We start from the raw sequence: 26,104 nt of genomic DNA, 5'->3' as shown, positions 1-26,104 counted from the left end.
AATCTGAGTCATGGGACTAGAGCTGGAGAGAGTGGGGCGGGGGAGACTTTAGAAGCCATCTCAACTAAAGGCCAGGAAAGGAGAACCTAAAGTGAGTGGTGGTCCTCTCCAGGTCACTGCCCAGCAAACAGTAATCAAGGGAGGGCCACTGACTCAGAGACCCTTTCCACTTGGTGGGTACACTGCAGAGCTAGCTGCCCTTGCGGGCTCTGAGCTGGGTTCCTCAAGGCTTCTTGTGGTCTGCATAACTTATTGCATGTGGACCCCAGGGGCAGTGGAGCTCCGTGCCAAGTGTCTGTGGTCAATCAGGGTACAGAGAGTCAAGCTACAGCTGCCCACTTAACTTCCTTCCATGCTCTCTCTCCAGAGAGTTCCAAGACTATTGGCTGGGCGTGCTTTCTTGGGTCAGCAACCCTGTCTCTGCATGTCACCGATCACCCACGCCCACCCGAGAGGCTTCCCCGGGAGTCTGAATGATGGAGGCCTGGGATAGCCTGTCTCCAAGCACACAACTTGGAACTCATGACTGGCCAGTAGCAGGACTTAAGAACTAGGTGAGTTTGGGCTGCCCACAGATCACTTTAATGCCAGGTGAGGGTCAGATACGAGAGTCAAATCCTTCCAGCGATGTGACCAGGATACACCGCGGAGCACTGTTACTCACTACTGCTGGTCCCTACAGAGGAAGGAATATTTGGAGAGCCCTGTGGAGATTTGAGAAGGCTGTCCTTGGAGGACCCGGAGACTTTAGTGTTCAGCTGACGGGCACTCTGCTAGTACAATGCGGTCCTTTCCCCACTCCCAGCTTAGCACATGTGTGGCCCTCCACAGGTAACACCTTCACTTTTGTAGGAGACAGCACGTAACCAAGGGCTCCAAGGGGCTGATCCCATTTCTCGCTCCAAAGAAGCTAATCATAACTACCATTTATAGGCTTTAAGGTTTGCAAAACGCTTTCCAATTTATTCCTTAATCTGATACTCTTGACAATCCTGGGAGATAGGGTCCATTATCCCTGCTCTGAGGCCCCTCCATCTGATGTCTCCTACTTTAAGCTTCCTCCCACTCTTGATGTCCCCTGTACTAAGGCCCCCCAGCTCTGAAATCCCCTGTACTAAGGCCCCCCAGCTCTGAAATCCCTTGTTCTAAGGCCCCCCAGCTCTGAAATCCCTTGTTCTAAGGCCCCCCAGCTCTGAAATCCCCTGTACTAGGGCCCCCCAGCTCTGAAATCCCTTGTTCTAAGGCCCTCCATCTCTGACACTCCGTGTTCTCTGACCCTCCCAGTCCTCTCATCCCAGCCTCTTTCTCCCTCTCCCTTTCAATGACAAAATCTTCGGTGCTTCGGTTTCCTGCTGATGCTTTCGTTCCCACGTGCAAATAGCCCTACAGGATTCTAGGCAGCGTTTCCTGCTGACCGAATGGCCTCGCTAATTAAAGGCATGGCGCTGCATTAGTTAACGCAGCAGAAGAAAGTGTTTATTATGCTTGGGGTTTGTTCCTCTGCCAGTTTAAGTGTGACAGTCACAGGGTCCCTGCCTGACCCAGAAAAAGGCTCCCACGTCGGCCTTGAAGGATACTCCGATGCGTGCTTGGTGAGCCAGGTAACGCCTCCAGGATTGTCCCTATTTTATAGGAAGCTGACTGGCTGTCTCTAGGACACAGAAATAGGCTGAAACCAAGTCTTCCCTCTCCCAGCAACCCGCTTCATGCAATGCACAGGGGCCCCCTGTCTTTGAGAGGTCATTTAGTCCATCCCCCTGCCACAGTGCTGCCCCTTTCCCCCAGTGCATAATTATGACGGGTTCCTGAGGACTAATGTCCTGGGGGAGCAGAAAGTGACCTGACAGCCTTATGCTGCCTCAGAGACAGGGCAACCACGTGCGCTCAGGATCCCACATTTCCAAGCTCCGGGCTACTCTCAGGCTTCAGAGCCAGCTCGGAGCTTCCCCATCCCCACTCCCCTAGGGAAAACCTGCCCGTGAACGCCAGTCCTGGCAAAGAGCTTGGATCCAGGCTCTGGAAGCTGATGGGATCAGAGGAAAATAAGAAGGGATCACCCAGAATGAGGGAGGAAAGGAGAAGGTGACTGGCTCCATGGAAGACATGGGACTGACCACCCAGATGCTGGCTCTATCAGGAAAGGAACCTCATGGACTGGGCTGAGAAGAAAGCATGAACATCAGAGCTAAGAGGGTCTGAGGACAGGGGATGGCAGAGCTGGGAGGGGGCTTCGAACAGGGGATGGCAGAGCTGGGAAGAGCCTTAGAACGGGAAATGTAAAAGCTGGGAGGGTCTGAGTACAGGGGATGTCAGAGTTGGGAAAAGTCAGTTAGATCCTCTCCTCCAGCCTAATAATTGTTTTAGGGGACAGAGAAACCGAGGCAGGGCTAAGGGCAAGGACTTACCCAGAGTCACCCGTGTCTGAGTAAGTGACTGAGGGTCTGGCACTTGGGCCAGCCTGTGTGCCAGAGGTTGAGGGCGGGGCCAGGCGGCTGTTCTGGCTACATCAGGGGCCGGGCCAGCTGCCAGCTACCCCCAACCACAGGAACCCCACATCCCGATCGAGGAACTCAGCTGCGGATTTGGCTTTGGCCGCTGCCCCAGAGGAGGGGGTAAGGCGGAGGGGGGGTGCGCTGCGCCTCCAGGGAAGGGAAGGAGTCCAGGCCTGGAGGTGGGGGCCCTTCTGTGTCTGCCCTCTGACTCCTTGTCTGCCATGGACTTTCCCAGACAGGGAGATCAAAGGGGTCCCTAGCTTAGGACCACACTTGGAACCAAAGTAAATAGAAGCCCTGACCATAGCTGACGTCACCCATGGGCCTGGAGAGCTGCTGCCCCCTCCCCTCCCCCTACGCTCCCCACTGCCTTCCTGGGCTGCCTAAAGCAACAACACACTCGTTCCTCTGACACCAGGGCCTGTGGGCTGACTCAGGGGCCCGGGGGTGGGGCTGGCCAAGGGGAAGGGGTGGGGAGGGACATCTGGAGGACCCAGAGGCTATAGCGGCTTCACTATGGGCGGCTCATGGCTCTTTTCTCAGCTACAACTAATTCCACCCAGAATCCCTCCCAGCTCACATTCCCTGTTCTAAGGCCCTTCTCAGCCCTGATCTTCTCTGTTCTGGGTTCCAGCTGGGACATTCCCTGTTCTAAGGGTTCTCCCTGCTTGGATAATCTGTATACTAGATGTAGCCCCTGTCCCAAGGCCCATTGGTACAGGATCCTCTCCTTGCTGGTGGACGCGAAGGCCCCGTTCTATGTAGGGGGAGGCCGTTAGTGAGAGTTCTGAGTTTTGCCAGTTCCCTTCAGGGGCTCATAGAATTTGGGGTGCTTTTTTTTACACTTCGAGTCAAATCTCTGCTTTATATCACTTTGGGAGCTTCCAGCTCACAGCTTGGAGGGAGAAGATACTATCCCACACAGGTTGGTGAAAGAGAAAAAACTCCAGGGAAACATGAGAGGAGCTACAGGCATGGGCATCATGTCCCTATTCCCAGCTTCACAGCCTAGAGACTTCAGGGAGGTTCCTTCCCTTTGGGGAAGACACAGGATCTTTGCCCCTTGAGAACAAAGTAACTCAGCTCCATAGGGGAGAGTTCTACATGAAGCTGGGTGGGAATAGGGACAGGATGGAGACGCCCGCAGCTCCTCTCATATCTTCTCCATCTTAGGGGATGTCGCACCCTCTCACAGTCAGGACGGTGAGTGCACTTACTTAAGCATCTGGTGTGTAGCAGACCCTAAGTCAAGCCACAAAACAGGACAGGTGTGAACGGTGCTTTTGGGAGGAAGGCAGAGCTGAAATCAGCGTAATTCTCACTTGGAGAGACCAACAGAGGTTTCTTGGAGGGGGTCTTGAAGGAAAGAAAGGCTTACAACCATCAGTGGGCAGGGGAAAGAAAGGAGTCCCAAGCATGAGCACTGCTCTGCACTCTCACACTTGGACTCCGTGTGGCCAGAGACAGAATTAATCATTTTCTAGTAATTCATCTAGATGGGATGGGTCCAATAATGAGTGCTATTCAAAGTGGAATGAATGAGCAGTTCCCTTTAGGAGGGAGTTCTCCAGTCCTGAAAGTATTCAAGTGAAGGCTGGACCATCAGTCACAGAGATTACTGGTCAGAGCACCAGCTGGCCTCCACAATCCGGATCTGAGATCCTGGGATTTCTCAGGAATCAGGCTGTAAATGTTTGATTTAGGAGACTAAGAGAGTTGAATAGCTCAGGGAAAACTCCAAAGTGTGGAGAGCTCAAGAACCATGCAATGGAAAGGATCTTTGGCTCCGGTGGAAAGAGGCTGAAGAAGCAGATGCTTCCAGGGTGGGAGTGACGAGTTCTGATTTGGGCACCTTGAATTGGAGATATTGATAAACCACCAGAGAGAAGGAGTGTCCAGCAGGCTGATGGAAATCAGACTGGAACTGCCACATCCATATCTGGGAGTCCTTTGTTCAGAAGTGTTTGCTGAACCTTTGGAGGCAGGTGAGATTCTCAAGGGAAAAAGGATAGAAAGAAAAGGAGGAAATGTCCTTTTGTGGGGGACACCCACATATGGAAGCAGCAGAAGGAAAAAGAACTAATGGGAAAATGGAGAGTGGTCTGGTCACTGAAGGAAGAGAAACTCAGGAGACTGGCATGTCCTTACAGAGGAAGAAGAGAATAAATATTTCAGCATGATCTTTCAGACGTGACTAGAAAATAAGAGGTCAGAATGAAAGGTTACTGGCTTTAACCATGGATCACCTTGGCCAAGGTAACTGGTGAGCTTCAGTAAGGCAGGGGGGTGGGCAACCAAATTGTAAGGAGTGGGAAATGAGGAAAATGAGGTATATCTGTGAGTTTGGACATAAGAAAGAGAGAGAATAATAGCATAAAGGAAGCTCTGTCCTCTTCTTCTCCCCCTTCCCCTCCTCCTTTTCTTCCTTCTCCTCCTCCCTTTCTTCTTTCTCCTCCTCCTTTTCTTCCTCCTCCTCCTCCTCCTCCTCCTCCTCCTCCTCCTCCTCCTCCTCATCCTCCTCCTCCTCCTCCTCCTCCTCTTCCTCCTCCTCCTCTTCTTCCTCCTTCTCTTCTTCTTCTCCTCCTCCTCTTCCTCTTCCTCCCCCTCCTCCTCCTCCTCCTCCTCCTCCTCCTTCTCCGTCTTCTTCCTCCTTTTCCTCCTTCTCCTCTTCTTCCTATTAACTCTTCTTCTCCGAACACTCTGAACACATTTGAAAGCAATCACACTTGGATGGAACAATCAGAACTAGGTATGGTAGGAAGTCTGAGCTGATTGGGTGTGTGATGATGCAGTGGTGCCTTGAGGAGCTTGTATTAAAGCAGGGGTGGGTTCAGAGCCAAGACAGGACAGTTGGCTAAAGGAAAAGCGGCAGACAAAAGAGCAGGGGCAGAGAACTCTGAGGCCACTGGCTCTCCAAGACTCTCAGGGCAGAAGACTTGGGCTAGTACCACAGCTTTACTACCTCCACAAGGAATGAGGGAACATCCAAGAAAAGATTTCATCTCTTCCTTTACCTATCTGGCTAACAGCAGGAACCCTAATAAATCTGGCTTTTTTGGGGAAGCAATTGGTGTTAAGTGACTTGCCCAGGGTCACACAGCTAGGAAGTGTTAAGTGTCTGAGATCACATTTGAACTCAGGTCCTCCTGACTTCAGGGCTGGCGCTCTATCCCTTGCACCACCTAACTGCCCCCCAAATCTGGCTGTTTTTATCCAAAACATTTCCAGGACTCAAGCAGAAGGCCGTGGGTTAACTAAAGATAAATCTCAGTATAAATTAAGATAGAATCCAGCCTTTGTTTAAATGTTAGCAATTTTCCTATCTGGGGCTCAGAGCCCTTGTATTTGTAATCCTAATTTCCCATTACTATAAACTCCCTATGGGCCGCTAGGTGGAGCTATAGTGCATAAAACACTGGGCCTAGAGTAGAGGGGACCCGAGTTCAAATTGCATCTCAGACACTTACTGGCTACATGACTTTGGTCAAGTCACTTATTCTTATTTGCTTCAGTTTTCTCATCTGTAAAATAAGCTGGAGAAGAGAAAGGCAAATTGCTCAAGTATCTTTGTCCAGAAAACCCCAAATTGGGTCACGGAGAATCAGACATGGGTGAAACAACGGGACAACATAAACTCCTTAAAGCAACGGAGGAGGGAACCACGGGACCTGAGAGGCCATTCTATTTCTCTCCCTGCCTTTCTAGGGAGCCATCACTGCATAAAGTCATCACATCATGGAACCTTATCACGAAAGTCAGGCTTAAAGCTCATAATAGCCCTATTGGGTGAACCCTGCAGGCTTTCGTTGTACAGAGTTGAAGTGACTTGCACAGAGTTAAGAAGTGGCTGGGATGGGAGTCTGATCTCAGTATTACTAACTCCTGCCCCAGCTCTCTCTACTGTACCATACTTTCCTAACAAGCTTCAGCATGTCCCAACCATAGGTCTGTGCAATTTTGAGTTCTCCGAATTTACATTTTCCTCAAACAGGAATCACTGAGAAATTGATGTCAGCCTGAGGAAAGGTCATTTGTCCTGTTCCCCAAGGAGGGGATTTACCCTTCTTTTATCAGGGACTCAGGTGATAGTTTAAAAGATCTATTCTCCTAACTGGGAGAGAAAGCCAAAACACTGGGGGTCAGCCTGAGTCAGGCTGGTTCAATGGACCAAATCTTTTAAGATGGAATTTAATGGGGATAAATAACACTTTACATTTTGTGGGCAGAGACAGGTAAAATGGGGAGAAGTCACAGAGACCAGTTTTGGCTCTAAGTTAGTAAAACTTTTCCAGTAGTCGGAGCTGTCCCAGAGGAATAGTGGCTGCCTTTGGAGGCAGCAAGAAAACCACTTGTCAATTATAGCATGTGAATGTGATGGAATAGTATTGTTCTGTAAGAAATCACCAGCAGGATGATTTCAGAAAGGCCCGGAGAGACTGACATCAATTGATGCCGGGTGAAATGAGCAGGACCAGGAGATCATTGTACACGGCAACAGCTCGACTCTAGGGCGATCAATTCTGATGAACATGGCCCTCTTCAACAATGGGATGATTCAAACCAATTCCAATTGTTCAGTGATGAAGAGAGCCATCTACATCTGTGGGAAACTGAGTGGGAACCACAACGTAACATTCTCACTCTTTCTGTTTTTTGCTTTCATTTTGTTTTCTTTCCCAGTTTTTTTTCCTTCTTGATCCGATTTTTCTTGTGCAGCAATTATAGGATAACTATAAATATGTATAAATATTTTGGATACAACATATACTTTAAGATATTTAACATGTAAGGGACTACCTGCCATCTAGGGGATGGGGGGAAGGAGGGGAAAATTTGGAACAAAAGGTTTTGCAAGGGTCAATGTGAAAAACTTACCCATGCATATGTTTTGTAAACAAAAAGCTTTCATTAAAAAAAGAAAAAGAAAAGAAAACCACTTAGTCATAGATATAGTGAAAGGAACTAGGCACCCCCTGAGCTCCATTCTAGCCCAGAGATTGTATGCTTGTTTCATTGCTTGGAAGGGGTGGGTAGCTGTCTACATTTCCATCACGGGCACCCCAGGGTCTGTTTGATTGACTCTCCTCTCTGGCTAGAGGGCTGATGAGCCAAGTGCCAAGTTCCTCCTAATGCTTTCCTTGATAGAAAGTAGAAATTGGACTCAACTCACTCTACATCTGCTCTCAACTCCATGCAACAAGATGCCCCTGGACTGGGTACCCTTCGGTGTCCGGGAACAAGATGCCCCTGGACTGGGTACCCCTCAGTGTCTGGGAATAATTTACCCCTGGACTGGTCTCCCTCGATGTCTGGTCAATCTTCTCTCCTGCCTCCTTTTATATCTGGACTCCCACTGTAGAGTATAATCTCCTTGAGGGCAGAACTGCCTTTCTTTTTATTCATTCATTCATTTAATAAATGTTTACTGGATTGAATTGGCCCTCTGCCAAACTGACCTCCCTAGGGACCAGCCAAGAGGTATGACTCAATCTTCTTAGTCAAGCACAAGATGTTTCCTGGGTGACACTGTTTGCCTTTCATCCAATGATCAAAAGTTCTATTAATGAGGGAAAGGAAAGGGGAAACCCCATTTCTCGGCGCATAGATAATCCCATGAGGCACAGTGTCCCCTGTAAATGAATTTATAGGCCCGAAAACCTAGATTGATAAATATAAGGTTTATTGTAGAAATTTGGAAGTGGAGCTCAGTTAGAAAGATGCCAGGGCCGAAGGTGGCCGCTGGGCGGGCAGGAACCCTTACATGGCTGGAAGGATACCATGTGCTGGCTGGGAGGGCTCCTGCAAAGAGGGCGTTCCGGCTCACCTCTTTTATACCCAAAAGATTGTGGGCGGTTCCAAGTTCTTGGCGGGCTTTTCAGTTAGCTGGGGAAGCGGAGCAGATAGTGGGGGCTGGGCCCAGATATTCAAAGGGTGCCTTTGACCAGGATTTGTGAATCAAGGTCAGCCATGGGTTGGGCAATTAGAAAGGAATCTTAAAGGGACCTCAACCCCATCACTATGACCTCCTCAGATTGATTAGGGGCTGTTCACTTGTTGTGATGTGGTTATGGGGAAACTCCTGAACACCTAGTATATTTGATTGATTGAGAATCTTCATGCAACTATCCAGCCCCAGCCACAGAGCCTGGAACCCAGTGGAATAAGTTCATATATGTCTTCGTTTTGCCTTGTGCTGGTTCAAAGAAGAAATACTGGATGAATGACTTTGGTTCTTCTTCCTCTTTCCTCTTTCTTCTATTCCTCCTCCTCCCTTTTCTTCTTCCTCTTCCTTTTCCTCCTCATATTTTCCTTTTTGTCTTTTCGTCCTGTTTCCTCCTTCTATTCTCTTCCTCTTTTTCCCCCTTCACATTCTTTTTCCTTTTCCTCTTCCCTTCTCTTCCTCTTCCTTCTCCCCTTCATATTCTCCTTTTCCTCCCCCTCCCATTCTTCTCCTCCTCCCTTCTCTTCTTCCTCCTCCCCCCATCTCCTCTTACTGTGCCTTCTGCTTTTCTTCCTCTCCTCCTACTCTTGAGCCACCGCTTCCCTCCTTAACCTCAGGAGAGCTATAGAAGCAGGTCAGTGCTGCCTCTGACCACACTCCTTGGGCGCAGCCCTGGTTCCTGCTACTGCCTCATCAGCCCCGTCTGTGGTTTGCTGAGCTCCTGTGGAAACTTCCCCACCCAGAGGCTGGGCCTGTGTGTGTCACACATACTGTTTGTTCAGGCAGCCAAGAGCCCACTCTGGTCAGACGGCCATGACCCCCCGAGCGGGGTCTGAGTCACTTCCTGACTGGGTTCATGCATAGACTGGGGTCACCCAAACATGGGCTCCTTGAGCTCACAGAATCACCAAAGTTCAGGCCTGGTCAGACCTGACAGGCCTTCCACCCCAACCACTGCTTTAGTAGAAACTCCCACTAGAGCATCCCTTTCAAGTCATCATTTGGCCTTCCTTGATGGGAAGCTGCCCGCCTCCTGAAGCAGGCCTTTGCATTTGGGGATGCAGTACTACAATCTGAGGGGATCTTCCATATAAATATTAGACCAAAATCCACCTCCAGACCCTTCCCCTCACTGCCATTGGTTCTATTCTTGGAGCCCAAGAATTATTTAGCTTCTTAAAAGGGGGGAATCTCCTCTACTCCACGAGAGATAGCACCCTCGATTGGGTGGGGGGATCTGAATTGTGAGCCTTGTTCCCCGTGATGTGTTCACAGTCCATCCTGAAAGCTCAACTCAGATCTCAGGAATAAGGGTAAGAGCGGTGACTCCCAGAGCCCCCCACTTTCTGGGCAACGGCCCACTCGGGAACAGCGGGAGCTGTCTCCTCACGTGCTCTAATCCCCCCCGCTGGGTTTGTAATTGATTTCTGTGAGCTCTGTTTGCTCCAGTCTGCTTCTCAGGGACCCCTTCCCTAGGCCGGGTTTCCCAGCTTCTGCTCTAACTTGTCCGATTTTTGCCTCCAGAGCTCAATCTCATTATTTTCTTGCTTCATTTCTTCCATCCTCCCTTGGAAGCCCATCGGCCAAGCAAGGCTTCCTAGTCCCTTGGAGGGAAAGCGTTGCACCTTTCTACTTTCTCTTAACCTGGAGAGTTGTAACTTTCGGTCCACCAGGCAATCAACAAACCTGGCGGACGAGGCGCCTGTTCTCCAGGAGCTCTCAGGGGGGCCAGACAGGGGCAAACAACAATCTGCATACAAAATACTTACGAGGTCAACCGTCAACAAGAAGTTATTTAGCACTGACTGTATCCAGGCCATGCGGATACAAAGTGGCAGAAACCCACAAGCCCCCAGGGCACCAAGGGAAACAATTAGATACAATGCATCTCACACAGGATACATTGTCCCAGGCGGCAGAGGGGAGGTTCCAGGGCTGGAGCACGAGGGACTTTCGCCGGGACTGGAAGGAAGGCGGGAGGCAGAGACGAGCGAGAGCAGTCCAGACTCAGAGAAGGGCTCCAGCCAATGTGGAGTCAGCCGGTGCGTCTTGACTGAGCAGCAGCCGAGGCCAAGGTCATTAAATGAAAGGGGGGGGGGGTAGGGGAGAGGCGCTGAGGTGTGAGAAGACCGGAGGGCTGCACGGTGCGAGGGGCTTTAAAGGCCAGACAGAGCTTATATTTCGTCCCGGATGGGACTGAGAAGGAGCCACTGAGTAGGGGGAGATCCGAGTTTAGGAAGAGCAATTAGCCAAGTGGTGGATAAACTGGGGGGAGGAGGGGCTCCAGGCACAGGGGACGCCGGGTCCTCACCTGGGAGGGCCCAGAGTCAGGGAAGAGATGATTAAAGCTGGGGGGTGAGTGGGGTGATGAGTCTGGGTCTGGGAAAAGGGCGGTGTCACTGGCCCTGTTTATGCGGAGCTCCAGTCCCTGGACTGGGACTTTGCCTCTGGGCCAGTTCTGTCCCCACCACGCTCTCCGATGGGACACCTAGCGCTTGGCTGGACCTCCTGAAGTTCTGGTGGGGCAGATAGCTCTTGCTCCTCTCCCTCAGCCTTGACCCCCTTCTCCCGCTGGCCTGGACCTTGCTCTCTCCTCAGGCCCTGCCTCTGCACCCCCCTCCCAGGGCTCAGGCAGACCTCTGGGAATCAGCGGAGCTCCCCTGGACTTCTCCTCTACTGCTTGGATCACCAGGTGCAGTCATGGCACAGCAGCTAGGGGCCACATGATTCCAGACTTTGGGGGAGGGGTTGGACCAGACTTCCAGGGTCCCTCCCAGCCCTGACCTCCCCTGTTCTAAACTCCCTCGCAGTCCCAAGATGCTTTTTCCCCCTTGAGACAATTGGGGTTAAGTGACTTGCCCAAGGTCACACAGCCAATAAGTGTTAAGTGTCTGAAGTCATATTTGAACTCAGGTCCTCCTGACTTCAGGGCTGGTGCTCTCTCCACTGCCCCACCCAGCTGTCCCTCAGATAAGCCTGTTCTCAGGGAACTTCCAGTCTGGGGCCAGGAGAGGAAGAGCAGGCCTAGAAGCCCACCCTCTTGGAGCTCCTGGGATCAGGAGAGATGTCTGTAAAAGTGGGTGGTTTGGTTTATTCAAGCAAGCCTCCCCAGCCCATAATCTTAGGCTTTTAACAGTGGTTTTCCTAAAGTGTGAGCTAGGAACCCTTGGGGTCCCCAGGATTTTTTCAGAAAACCTAACTGGGTCAAAATGATTTTCATAATGAAACCCAGATACTTTAATTTTTAATAGAGCAAATACTGAGACACAGAACTAACATGAACAGAGTTCCTTGAAGTGGGATCATTACCAATTGTGGAGAATGCAAAAAGGGTCCTGAGACCTTTTGAGAACTGCTGCTGTAAGTAAATGTAGAAAGTCCTGAGCTCCCTGAGTCATGAGGATTCTGGGCCTGGGCTTTGAAGAGGAGGGAATAAAACAAGCCTCGATGAGTTGGTGAAGGTACAGTGGGAGAGAGGCAAGACAGAGACTCAGGAAGCCCAGACTGGTGCTCTATCCAGACCAACTAGCTGCCCCCCATCATGCTCTTCTTTGAAATGAAGGGCAAACAGCCGCCTGGCCCAGGTGCAGTGTTTGGCCCAGCAGTGCCCTTCTTTTCTTCTTCTTCTACCCATCGACCCAGTCCCCATGGTCCACCCTCAAATGAGTACCGCTCTCTCTCCATGTCTCTTTCTTTCTGTCTCTGTCTTCTGTCTCTACCTCTTTGTGTCTCTCCGTCTTTCTGTTTCTGTCTCTGTCTCTTGTCTGTCTCTTTCTGTTCCTGTCTGTCTCTGTGTGTTTTGTGTTTCTGCCTTTTTCTGTCCCTGCCTCTTTCTCTGTCTCTCTGCCTCTCTCTCTGTCTGCCTCTCTGTCTCTTTCTCCTTCCTTCTGTCTACCTCTCGCTTTTTGAACTCATTGACCCCCTTGGTTTTAATTATTAAACTGATGGTATGGTTCCCGTCTTTCTCGAGTCTTAGCCTCATATTGCCATGTCTATGGGACGTGTCCCTCTGGGTCTCCCTGTGGGCACTTCAGCTTCAGCCAAGCAGACCTTGCTGTTGCCCACACTGGCTTCCCTCTGCCCACCACCATCCTCTCTCCCAAGGGCCTTCTGTGGAGGGCGGCCAGGTCCAGCGCCAAGGGCTGAAGTTGCAGATAGAGGAAATGAGCCCATTTCTGCCCTACCCTCCAGCCTATCCAATCCTATCCAGGGACTCAGGACAAGCCAGCCCACTCGATCCCTCAACAGGTGACATCTTGAAAATATCCACGACAAGTGGTCATCCAGACAGTTTCCCTGCAGTAACGGTCGACGACTGGCTGCCTCTTGCTGTGACCGTCCCAGAGTTCCTTGCTAAGATAATCCCCTTTATGTATGGCTGAGGCTGATCAGTACACACATCAGCCCCCAGTCTCTCTTTTGTGCTGGTATCCCAAGTGCTTAGCACAGTCTGTGGCACATAGATGTGGGCCTTTTCATTCATTCATTCTAGTATTCTCTTCTCCAAATCCAACGTCACCAGGGAGAAAATTTGAGCCCAAGTCCCTAGCCCACCCTGGCAAGGTGTGAGATCATAGTTAAATCACTTCCGTCTAAGCCTCAGTCTCCCCATCTGTACAAAGGAGTGGTGACTTTTTCATTCCTTACCTCTCCGGACTCAGTAGCCCGGGAAGGAGCTCAGAAGCGGGAAACAGGAAGGCCCTTGCCCTCCCCTCCCAGGACCACTCCTGAATCACCGTGGAACTAGGGCAGCCTCCTGGATGTGTGTCTTCCAGACTTGCTCATGTTCCCAGGAAGATCCTGGCTACTGGATGTGGTGGGCCAGGCCTGTGATTAAGGGGAGCTCAGCGGCTCAGCCGGCGATGAGATCAGGGTCAGCAGGCAGTAACCACACCAGAAGGTTCCTGTCATTGTGATACAGCCTTTTGGGAGTTGGGAAGATGCACAGCGAAAGGCCTGACCACCATGTGGGGAGCTCGGGAACCCCCCCAAAGGGAACGTGCCGGGAATCAGCCGGGCCCATCTCACCACAGTGGGGAGGCCAGGAACCAAGGAGCATTCTCACCAAGGCAGCCCACAATCACCCTTTCCCAGCCCCTGGACAACAACATCTGGCTTCCAGTTGTCCATTCCCTCCCAGCTCGTAAGTCATCTGTGAGTCTCAAAGGGACTTCAGGGCTTCCCAGAGGTCACACAGTGAAGGGTGGATGGGACTGAAGGCAAAGCCCAGATCAGAGATCTCAGCTCCGCCATGTTGCCTCCTGGAAACTTCTCTGGGGGGGTAGAGTTTGCCCTAACACTGATTCAGGTCCTCGTGAGAACAAAGGACAGCAACTGCCAAATGGATGGCCTTCTGGGATCATTGTGAGGACCCAATGGAAAAAGAATCGTAAAGTGTCTAATACAGAGCCAGTGTGTGTGTGTGTGTGTGTGTGTGTGTGTGTGTGTGTGTACTCTCATCCTCCTCGTTCCCAAGGCAATCCATTGCCTTGATACCCAGCTCACGTGTCTGCTGTAGTCCCACAGATCTGTGGGGGATATTGGGTGGCAGAATTCTGGTGAGGATTCCTCCCTTGGTTAGGGTGAGTCAGAAGGAAAGACCCCATTAGGAGGCTGGTGAGGACAGGTGGGTTTATCTTAGTGCTTCATATCTGGGCATTGAACCCTTTGATCTTTTATGTCAACACCTCGCCCCATATACCATGGGAGAGGATTAGCTCTTGTGCGCAAGATCCCTGGATGGAAGAGGATGAGTGAGGAAGGCTGATGAAAAGAGGACATTCTCCTTCTCCATCCCCTCCAAACCTACTGAGAGGATGGGAACGTGCTCCTCCAAGGGAGGTTGGGGTGGAGATCAGGAAGTTACAAAAGATTTCAACGTGTGAAGAAGGCCTAGTGTAGGGTTCTTGTAGGCACTTCCGTAGGGTGAGAGAACGCTGGTCACAATTTCCTTCCTGTCATTGCACAAATAAATAGGCTGGCACAGAAGCCAATGGGAATCTTACCTGGGACTAAAATGTTCCTCTAACATCAGGCTGAGCAAACACTGAAAGGCCCCTTCCGCTGGGAGCTGAGAACACTTGTAGGCCAAATAATATAGGGGATGTGAAAGCTTAAGTAGGAGGCAGGTAAAGTGGAGGCCCTACCGTACATAAGTGGGCTGAAAGTCACTGAGACTATACATTGTTCACTGGCAGGTGTGATTATTTTCTAGGAGTTCTTATACCTTTTGTTTCCTATTCATTCTACAGGCCTTGTGAACCTGTGTGCTTGTAAGAACGGAGGTGACTACAGTGTGGTGGAAGAGTAGTGTTAGATTTTGAAGGTCCCAGATTATCTGAGTAAAGGACCTGGAGAACTAGAAGTTTCCTAAATTCTCTCCCTATTTTTATCTACACACACACACACACACACACACACACACACACAGAGAGAGAGAGAGAGAGAGAGAGAGAGAGAGAGAGAGAGAGAGAGAGAGAGAGAGAGAGAGAGAGCAATTGTTTCTTTGTGTTTTATCTCAGTAGGAACTAATTTAGGTAACTTGAAGGAGTGAGGGAGTGATAGTTGTACCTTGGGAAGATTATGGATTGGGAAGGAGAGAAACTGGAGCTAAGGGAGACCAATTAAAACGAACTATTGTGATAGACCAGGTGAAAGACCATGAGGTCTTGAAGTAGGATGGTGGTGAGATGAGTCAAGAGAAATCTAAAATGTCAACTCTTGGTGACAGATTGGGTTTGGGCAGAGTAGGAGATAGGAGGTGAGGAGATGAGTGACCTGAGAGACTAGTAGAAAGGAGAACATGGAGCCAATGGGCTCTGAGACCCTGGGGGTGCCTTTGGATGTTGGGAAGTCACTTTCTTGTTGCTAGGAGGGTTTTTTCCCACCCCTGAATATCTTGTGAGCAAAAAACCAAGGTAGAACTGGAGAGGAGCTGTCTGGGGGTTACCATTTACTCTCTGTGACAATAATCCCCCTCCTAACAGTTCCTGCTTGTAGCATTTCATAGTTTACAGCTGTTACAGCTGAAGGCCACTTGTAGGACAATCTCCTTCGCTTTACCCAACCTCCCAGTGCCTCAGTTTCCATATTTCAATTTACAGATGAGTAAACTGAGGCCCCTGAAAGGGAATAGCCAGTGGCAAATCTGAAACTCTAACCCAAGTCCTCTGGCTGCAAACCTGGCATCTTTTCTTACTATCTCACTTCATTTGTGGAGGTCTTTTTTCATTTTTAAAAATTAAAGCCTCTTATTGATAAAACATCTGCATGGGTAATTTTTCAACATTGACCCTTGCAAAACCTTCTGTTCCACCTTTTCCCTCCTTCCCCCCACTCCCTTCCCTAGATGGCAGGTAGTCCAATACATGTTAGATATGTTAAATCCAACATATGTATACATATGTATACAGTTATCTTGCTGCACAAGAAAAATCAAATCAAGAAGGAAAAAAAAAGGAAAACTGGGAAAGAAACAAAATGCAAGCAAACAACAACAGACAATGAGAATGCTATGTTGTGGTCCACCCTCAGTTCTGTGGAGGTCTTCTTGACCCAGAAGACTTTGCACTGGCAAGAGTCTTATTTTACAAATGAAAGCCTTCACCTGGCATAGGAAATGACCTGAGGAGTAAGCCCAGAATTCTAACCCAGAGGCTTGGGCTGTAAGACCACCAGAACGCTCTGTCCTTAGTCCCTGGGCTTAGGGACCAGTCAAGTGTTTTATGGCACACAGTCCATGGCACTTTCCGTGATTCATTTTACACCAGAACAAATAATTATGTTGAGACTATTATGTCTCTCATTTTTACAGAGGAGGAAACCGAGGCCAGAAAGGCAGGCCAAAGATCCAATGTGGAGCTCGTGGCTGACCAGGAGCAGATTGCCTTGTTTCCTGAGTGTGCCCCATGTGATCATAAAAAGAAAAGTTGTACTTTAACCAACCACAAAATGACAGTGTGGCACTAAGGCGTTTTTTACTAGTTGAACCTCTTGGAGAGCTGGCTCTGGAGGAAAAGGTCTTGAGTTCAAATCTCAGCTTTGCCACTGTGGACTTCACTTCACTTTCCAGGCCTTGGTTTACTCCTCTGTAACATGAGGATGTTGGACTAGATGACCTCTAAAGTCCCCCTCAATTCTAATCTATGTAATGTTAAATGTGGTGATTGTTGTCTCCATTTTACAGGTGTAGAAATTGAGGCACTCAGAGTAGTACTAAGTGAGGCAGCACCCAGACCTAGGTCTCCCAACCTCATCAACAACTCTCATGAAAAATTCTGACGGAGAAATCATTTCCCTACACTGAAAAGTGCTGGGCTAACTGGCTCCTAGAGCTGTGACTGAAGAAATGGGACTCACTACAAAGGCTGTGGACAAAGGGCCCGGGCATCCACTCAGCACACCTACTGTGTACAGAAAGAGACAGAAACTCAGAATATCTGGGTTTAGCTTGGGCTTCTGATTCTTTCTGAATGTGGGACCCTCTCAATACCCAGGCAAAGCTCTAAGTGGAAGAAATTACCCCGAGGTGAGCTGACCCATGAGGAGGTCATCTACACTAGGGATTCTCAACACAGCTGCACGCACTCACAGGGCCAGGAAGGGGTGGGATGGGGTTGTGAAGGGCTGCTCCTGCCCAGGGGCTGTCTCAGGAGCTCAAGGGAGGCCCCAACAAAGTTCTAAGGGAGACCCAAGGAAAGCCAATCATTCCCTTTTGGGATAAATCATGGAAGGCTTCACATCTACACTAATATTGTACATATGAAACAGTTATTTTTTAAAAAGTAGATTTCGATTAAAAAGCATTATTTTCTCTTCTTCCCTCAAAAAAAAAGGAAGGAAGGAAGAGAGAAAGAGGAAGAAAGAGAGGGAGGGAGGGAATAAAGAAAGAAGGAAGGAGAGAATGAAAAAGGAGGAAAGAAAGGGAGGGAGGGAGAGAAGGAAGGAAGGAAGGAAGGAAGGAAGGAAGGAAGGAAGGAAGAAAGAAAGAAAGAAAGAAAGAAAGAAAGAAAGAAAGAAAGAAAGAAAGAAAGAAAGAAAGAAAGAAAGAAAGAAAGAAAGAAAGAAAGAAAGAAAGAAAGAAAGAAAGAAAGAAGAAGGAAGGGATAAAGGAAGAAAGAAAGAAAGAAAGAAAAAGAAAGGAAAAAGAAGGAAGGGATAGAGAAAGAAAGAAAGAAAGAAAGAAAGAAAGAAAGAAAAAGAAAGAAAGAAAGAAAGAAAGAAAGAAAGAAAGAAAGAAAGAAAGAAAGAAAGAAAGAAAGAAAGGAAGGAAGGAAGGAAGGAAGGAAGGAAGGAAGGAAGGAAGGAAGGAAGGAAGGAAGGAAGGAAGGAAGAAAGAAAGAAAGAAAGAAAGAAAGAAAGAAAGAAAGAAAGAAAGAAAGGAAAAAGAAGGAAGGGATAAAGGAAGAAAGAAAGAAAGAAAGAAAGGAAGGAAGGAAGGAAGGAAAAAGAAGGAAGGGATAAAGGAAGGAAAAAGAAAGGGAGGGAGGAAGGAAAGAAGGAAGGAGCTCACTGGGTGAAAGAGTATGCTCAACTTAGTAACTTTTCAGTTTTAGTGGCAGACTAGTGGCTGGACCAAGTCACAACCTCACCAACCATGTACTAATGTACTTGTTCTCCCACAGCCCCACCAATATTTATCATTTTCCTTTTTTTTTTTTTTTTTTCACCAATTTAGGCAATCTGGGGGATGTGTGGTAGGATGTTAAAGTTGCTTTCATTGCATTTTCTCATGCTTAGCATATAAAGTACCCGTTAAGAAAGCAGGCTGGTGCTTCCCATATATCACGGGGCAGATGGCGCGTCCCAGCCCCTTCTGAGGCACTTCCGAGATCACCGTGTCCCAGTTTTTTAAAAGGGAGAAATCGGGCTGAAGTGCCAAGACGCAGCAGTCAGTCACAAGCATTTAAGGCGAGCTAAGAATGGAGGGCACTGAGAAAGGCGAAGCCCGTTCCTGTCTGTGGAGAGCACCTATCTGTGGGAGGCGACATGGGGAAGCTTGAGCACTGACAGGTGCTGAGAGGAGGCCCAGGTGGTGAGGGAGGAGGCTGAGAGAGACCTCTTGTAGGAGGGGCCTCTGAGCCCAGGCACCCTGACCTGGGGCAGCACCTTATTTCTGGGTGCCCCTCTGTTTCTTGGGATTTCCAGAGTCACTGGTCATATAGCCAGGTCCTGTGTGCTCTCCTGAGTCTCCCAAAGCACTTCCTATAGCCCAGAACATGCCCTTTCCCCTCTTTGGGGTTGCTCAGTTTCTCCATCTGTAAGATGAGGGGAAGGGACTGGATAGTCTTTAGAACCAAATGAGTGGGTATTGTTCGGGGGCTCAGGAGAGCAGGAGGTGACTCCTTGGGTGAGAATAGGCCTGCATTTCCTCCTCTCTAAATGAGAGGATTGGTTAAAGGGTTCCTCCCACCCACTGGGTGGGCAGGCTGGTGGGCAGGCCCTGGGCAGCTGGGCTGAGGAGCTCTGAGAGAGGACCAGAAGCAAAGACCTTTCCCACAGTCTGCTCCTGCAGGCCAGTTCAGGCTCAGGGCTGGCCCACACCCAGGGGGCAGCTGGGAAGCCCGATGGCTTTAGCTCTGCTGACCAAGACAAGGGCCCCATGGCCCCACCCCCTAAGAGCAGGGATTAACCTAGAGCCCTTTCAAACTTGCCCAGGTTTTCCCTAGGCCCCTGCACGGGAGAATGGTGTCCCGACTGGGATTCCTTCTGGGTCTTTAAACCCACACAGAGCAGACTGAGGGAAGTCAATGGGAGAAATGCCCTGTCTGAGGCCCTTCCCTCACTAACATTCCTTCCATTCAGCCCCTGCGGGCTCCCAGAGACCGCCAGCCTGGGTGCCTCTGAGACCACCCCTGGGCATGGGAACTAGAACGGGCAAACCAAGTGGATGGCAGGAGTGATTCTCACTCAGGCTTGGCAAGCTTAGATGTGGCAAATGACAGACGAGGCGGGTTCAAATCCTATGGGATTGCGGGGCAAGTGTGCCAGTCTCAGCTACTTCAGCTCACGAGGCCACGGGATCCCATTTGTGGAGCTGCAGGGGATTGGCTGAGCTGACCTCTGTTCCTAGGATAGGGCTTCCAGCCTGAGCTCCCCAAACCCCCTGGCCAAAGCCTCTGCCCCTGAGCTCCTCCTGAATGCCTCTGTGGAATGAGGATAGCGCGGGGATTGTCAAAAATGGCAACTTCCTGCCTATACTTCCATGCTGCCTATACTTTGTCGCCCTAATTTGAAGTTAGGGTCCTTTCATGTAGTGATTGTTTCCTTCTTTGTATTTGTGGGCATATAGTAGGTGCTTAATAAATGCTTGTTGGTTAATTGATTATTAGTTTCTTTAGAGTAGTAGGGCTTGATGCCATGTTGTCCACAAAAGGCAGGATTACAGGACGTTATTGTAAGAAGAAATTCCCATTCCATCGGATCTCTGTTTGGATTTTCTCTGTGACTGTGAAGAACCCCTCTGGTGGGTGTACAGCTAAACTTCCCACTCAATTGTTCCCATCTGTGAACTTTCTTCCAATCATAGCCCATCATTCATCTTCAATAGCTTGTTCCCAAATGTCAGGTTGGAGTTTAACTGCGCCCATAGGGTGTCTCCATCAGAGACTCACTCCACGAGTCTGGGGCAGCAGTAAAAATGGAGGAGTGAGCCTTCCTCCCACAGGAAAGCTCTTGATGGCCCAAAGGCCCATTTGTTCCCACACTGATGTCCCACCAAGGTGGTTCGTTGTGTGTCTCAAGTCTAGCCAGAGTCCATGAGGAATTGGGAAGGCGCGTCTCCCAGGAGCCGAGGGAGAGATCCGTGATGGTTGGAAAGGCAGAACTAGGATTGAAAGAGAAGATGCTCATACACAGGGGAAGAGACACCCAGTGGTCAGATGGTCCCCTGCTGGAATCAGGAGGAAGGACTTTTGAGTGGAGCTCCATGGGGAAGCGAAGGGGCAGGATGGGAAGGGGGTGATGACTACTGTAGGAGGGGATGTCTTCAGGAAGGGGATCTCAGGCCCGCCGATTGCAGAAGATGCCCTCCAAAGCACAAGGCCTTCTGCACAGCGGGGTTAGGTAAAGCTGGGCTAATGGAAATACCGACTCATCTACCTATGATTAATGGAGTCAAAAGACTAGTGGAGGCTTGTCCGAGGCGCCCCAGTTCCTGCAGAATCTCAGGCTCACGGTAAGATGGGACTTGTCCCCGAGCAGGAAACCCCGGCAGGGCGATGAGCCCGGCCCAGATTAGGAGCAGCGTCCACACTTGTCCATCAGTGTCACGAAAGCTGCATCTGCAGACCTGCCGGTCAGTGACCTATCCAGGCCCTCTACTCCCAAGCAGGGCTGGGGTGAGTCTGGACTGGCCGCCCTGATGAAGTCTGCCTCCTTGTCTGGAAGTTCCCAAACCTGAGAAGCCCTGGGAATGCTCGCTGGGATTCTGCCGGGAACTGGAGTCGGCGCCCTGGGCTCGCGGCTGCCAGGCAGGAGGGAGGAGGGCCCGCCTTTGGCGAGGTGGGCTCTTGGAAGCTCTTCTCCTTGGGTTTCCCTTTATCCCTCTCCCCCCCAATCCTTGGGAGAGAAAACAGAAGCAGAAGCCATCTCTCATTTTTCATGGAGCAGGAGCAATCTGCTGGGCCAGAGTCGGCATTTGAACCTGAGGCCATTGCCCATGCTCCCCATTGTTCCTTCTCCAGTTGGGCCTGGGACTGGGCTCCAGGCCTTCCAGGGCCCAGCAGGTCCCGGGCCAGGCCGTTTCTGTCGGGCTGTGGGGGACATCTCCAAGGGCAGCGGGGGAGGCCACGGGGCAAGGCTGGGGCCATCCTCACTCATGCAGAGGAAATTGCTGAGCCCTCCCTTGGCCGCATTATCCAAACACAGCTCGGGGACCGTGAATCCCTCCCAGGGCATTGTCCGGTGCCTGAGAACCAGAGGGGACAGGGCCCGGCACACAAAAGGCTCGCTGACGAGTCCATTTTCACAGCCCGGCTGAGAAAAAGACCCAGAATGAGAACAAAGGATGCCCAGGGGCCCAAGGCTACTGGGCTGGGAGCTGGGGCTTAGTCATGGTCCAGCTGCCCAGGAGGGCCTGGGGGGAACCCTGCCGGGTGGGGCCCAATTAGGGGCCCAGCCCAGAGGCTTCAGGTCCAGGACTGTGGGCAGAGTGGGCTTATGGGGAGCCCCGAAGGCCTGCCCCCCCATGGGACCCAGCCCAGCAGCTTCAGGCCCAGGGCTCAACAGCAGGAAGGGCCAGGAAGGTGGAGCCCCCCTTTCCCTCTTCCTCTCTCCCCCAGGGTTCTCTGTACCCAGAATGTTAGAACTAGAAGGACCTTTGCAAAGAGGGGAAACTGAGGCCTGATGAGCCCTTAGGCAGCAGTCAGATTTCAGAGCCTCCGGCTTTCTGGCCCTACACATACCAAACAAGAGCAGCCCCCAAGCATGAGCATAGCCCACCCCGGGCCAGTGGACTCAAGCTGTCTTGGTAGACAAGAGACAAGGGGGCTGGAGATGAGAAGATCTGGGCCCAAGCCCCTCCTCTGACACCTACAGAGTTGGGGGGCCTGGGCCTGCCTCAGGATGGCGGGTGTCTGGGGGGGTGCTCCCCACACACACCAGCGAAGCCCCAGCTCCTTCCAGCTCTGGATCTAGCCGGGGCACAGGCCCAGCACGGAGCTCCCCAGGGGCTGCCTTGCCACGAATGGCTGATGTCTGGAGAAACAACACCGGGCCCCCCGGATCTTTGACTCCTGGAGCCTTCTCCGGGGCTGGGGCCACACCCCACAGACAGCACAGCTGGAGGGGCCTCCCCGGTAGCACTGTCCCTTCCCCACCTCTCTCTGGCCAGCCGAGGACCCCCCTGGCCGTGGTCCTGACGGGGGGCAGTGGCCAGCCATGGGCTCCTGGCTTCCTCTTCCCCCTTCTCCCCAAACCCGGAAAACGTGGTAACGGAATGGGATGGAAGGCTGGAGGCCCTGGGACCCCGAGCGCAGCCAAACGGAATGGAAAGTGCTGGAAGCCACGCACACACGCACATGCACACACACACACACGCACATGCACACACAGCGCACACACACACACACACACACACACACACACACACACACACATACACACACACGGCCCTTATGTTGTGCTTTACAAGAACCTCCTCAGGAAAGCCATCGGACGCAGGCCCCTTGAGGGCAGGAGGCCCACCCTTTTCTCCCTGCCGTCATCTGGCAGGAGGCTTAGCCACCCTCTGCTCCACGGGGGGGAAAGCTGTCCCAGAAGCCATCCCGCCATACCAGGCCTTAGCGGTGGGAACGTGGGCGGGGACAGGCTCTGCTCCTGCAGCCTCGGCCCCCACGGAAGCTGCTTCCAATCCTAGCATCGGGCCCTTGGTGAGGAAGTGCTGCCCCTGGGCTCAATCTGCCCTCGGGGACCCTCGCTGACCTCTTCTCCGTTGCCCAAGCTCGGGAGCTGGGCTCCCTGTTGGAAGGGGACTCTCTCCCTTGCTTGAGCTCCTTCCTCAGGGCCTGGCGATCCTGAGAACGTGGTCATGGCTCCTGTTGCTTCTATACCCGGTTCCCTGACTGGCATGGCATCCAAATGGGGAAGACTTGCAGGGACCGTGTAGACGTGGGTGTGTTGGCCAGGACGCAGGCTGGCCATCCGAGCTCCCAATTCCCCCCATACTTTCAGCAGGAACCCCAAACCCAGAAGGTGAAAGGCAAATCCCCGACCACCTTCCTCCTTCCTGCGCTCAGACCTGATGTCGTCCATAGCTCCTGGCCGGCTTCCAATGCCATCTTCCCTCCCAGCCCAGCATGGCTGAGACGGGGGATTGATGACCAGAGACCAGCGGGGCAGCCACGAGCTCACAGGCCCTTCCAGGGGTGACTGTGCTGGGAAATCACGCCCCATGGGGTGATGGCGGAACTTGGGAGCCAACCCTGGAAGCCGCCCCCACCATCTCCTGCTGGATCCCAGGCTCTCCCACCCGGATGTGGCTGGAAAGTCCGTCCTTGTTTTCCTGACCGCTGGTTGGAAAGGCAGCCGCTGGGGTCTCGTCTCTCCCAGGCTCCGGATGTGGGGGTCATGAGTCAACGCCCCAGTTTCCAGCGGAGGAAAGCGAAGAAGCTTGCCCCAGTGACAAGGACCAGAGGGAGAGTACCTGGGGGGTACTCAGACTCAGGTCCGCACTCCCAGTCCAGGCCATTTCTGCTTCCTGCACTAGGAGTCCCCTTGGACACTTACTATCCAGGTGCCTCGGAGCCCACTTCCCCTGCTGTCAACCCACTCACTGACCCCCCCAAGATTCTTGCCAGCTCGAGGACCCTGCCCTGGGACACAGCCCTTCCAGGGTGAGGCATTCAAGGATCCCGCCCCTGCCAACAAGCCCTTCTGCTTCCGGGCTCTGCCCGTTCTCCCTGGCCCCCTCCTCCTCCAGGTCAGACCCCCAGCTTTAGGGAGGAAAGTGAGAGCCGGAAGGAGAAGGCTCGTGCTGGGTGAGCGGGACGGGGCAGGTCTGGGCCCACTCCCCACGGCCACCAGATGTCCCCACCCAGGGCCCTCGGCCCAGGCCCGGTGGGCAGCCGGCTGGCCACTCAGCCTCCCCATGCCCCTTGGTCTGCTGGGTCCTCTCTTGCAGCCTGAACCTCCTTCACGGTCGCATCACACATGCTGATGTGACTCGGTGGGAAGCTTGGGAATCTGGGGGTCCGCCCGTGTGATTGGGCAGAGCCCCTCCCTTGCCCACGCCTCAGTTTCCTTCTTCGGGCTCTGCCGTCCTGAATCCGGGAGCCTGGGGTCCCGTCCGTGGCGCCTGCCCAGCCCCTCTCGCACGTCCCGCCGGCCTCCTCTCCGAGGAGCCCGCTCTGGCAGCCAGCGTCCGTTCCCTCGCCCGCATCCGTGCCTGGAGTTTGATTTATGAGCGGAAATGGAGTCATTTCAGCCCAAGTAAATGGAGGGCCCCGCTCCAGCCGATCTTGTGCCTCCTCCTGCGGTTGCCATAATAGCGCCGTCCTCCTCCGCCCGCTCTGAGGACGGCCTCAGGTTCGGGACTTCCCAGCGCCGCTGTTTGCTTTGGCCCCAGCCTGGGGAAGCTGAGCTGGGCAGTAGGAGGCCCGGAGCAGTGCCCGGAGGAAGGGCAGAGCCGGACCTCAGAAGGCCGCTGACCCTGGAGGCCAGAGCCCAGGAAGGAACCTCGGAGGCCACTAAGCCCCAGGCCCTCATTTCACAAGGAGGTTCGGCAGAATTAATGGGGCAAATGCCTGAGGGAGGACTCGCATTCAGGGCTTCAGGAGGCCCTAAACCACACTTCTAATCCCAGCTTCCTCTGGAATTAGCTGTATGATGTCCACAGACAGAGACAGAGAGAGAGAGACAGAGACAGAGACAAAGACAGAGAGACAGAGACTGAGAGAAACAGAGAGATGGAGGGAGGGAGGGAGGTGAGGGACAGGGGGACAGACATGTTTGTCCACAGCTCCCAGCTGGTTTCCAATGCCGGGGTTAAGTGACTTGCCCAGGGTCACACAGCTAGGAAGCGTTAAGTGTCTGAGGCCAGATTTGAACTCCACCTGAATTCAGGGTTGGTGCTCTATCCACTGCGCTACCCAGCTGCCCCCTTCCAATGCCATCTTGGCTCTGAGCTCAGCAAGGCTGAGGATGCAGAGACCAGGACTGGGGATCTGCTGGGCAGAGCCTTTCAGCAGGCCTGGAGCAGCCCCGAGGCACCTTCACTTCCTTGGAGACCATTTCCAAGAGCTAGCTTGTGGTCCTCTCCTCCTCCCAGGCCTTCTCCCTGCTGTCCACCCCTGCCTCCTCCCACCCAAGGCCTTTTCTGTGAGTTAGTTAGGCTTTCGGCTGGTCAGCAGGGGACACATTTTCTTACCTACAGCAGCTCCCGCAGCCCCCTGCCCTTGGCTGACCCAGAAAGGGTCTCAGGAAGATCCGGTCCCCCCCCCTGCTTCCCAGCTGCCCCCTTTCCCCCTGTCCCCTCCCATCCTCACCCACGTGAGTGAAAGTAGAGCAGAAGCCAAAGATGCTGGGCTGCTCCCCCAGCCCCTGTATCATCACCTTCTGACAAAATGGCCCCTTCCTTCCGAGGGGCTCCCAGCCAGGAGAGACCACCAGGAAAGGCCTCCTTGGTCTGGTTCAATAACTGCAGCCCCCCCCCCCGGGCCCTTGGTGCCAGAAGCGCCAGGGCCCGCCAATTAGGGAGAGAAGGGGCAGAGACCAAGGGGGTGCTGGACATTCAGCCACCATTCCAGGACCCGGCCACCGCCGGACATTCTCCCACTTGTATCCATGTGACAGCCCCCCCTTCCTGTCAGACAAAAGTGGCCAACTGGGCCGAAGGTAGCAGGGGAAGCACCTGCCTGATGCCCCAAGGCGGGACCCCCTGGTCTTTCCCAGGAGCCCTTCCCACCGGACCAAGACCGGGGGTCCGCTGGGTCACTGGCTCACTTCACCCGAGCCCGAAAGGCCCGCGCCCCAGTTAGCAGCCCCTCTGACAGGCTGAAGAATAACGGGCTGCCCTCCCCCCACCGCCGGTCCCCGGACTGCGTTTTGGACTTGGCCGCGAGGAGGAGGGGAACCTTGGGACGACCAAACAGTGTTTTTTCTGTTCTCGCTTTCACAAACAGAATTCAGTCTTCTCTGTGGGGGCCAGGGGAGGGAGCGGGATTGGATCCCCTAG

Source organism: Sminthopsis crassicaudata, chromosome 5, assembly GCF_048593235.1.
Source record: "Sminthopsis crassicaudata isolate SCR6 chromosome 5, ASM4859323v1, whole genome shotgun sequence".
In the NCBI taxonomy this organism is placed as follows: Eukaryota; Metazoa; Chordata; class Mammalia; order Dasyuromorphia; family Dasyuridae; genus Sminthopsis; species Sminthopsis crassicaudata.
The sequence above is the reverse complement of the archived record's forward strand: the minus strand, read 5'-3'. Positions refer to the sequence as shown.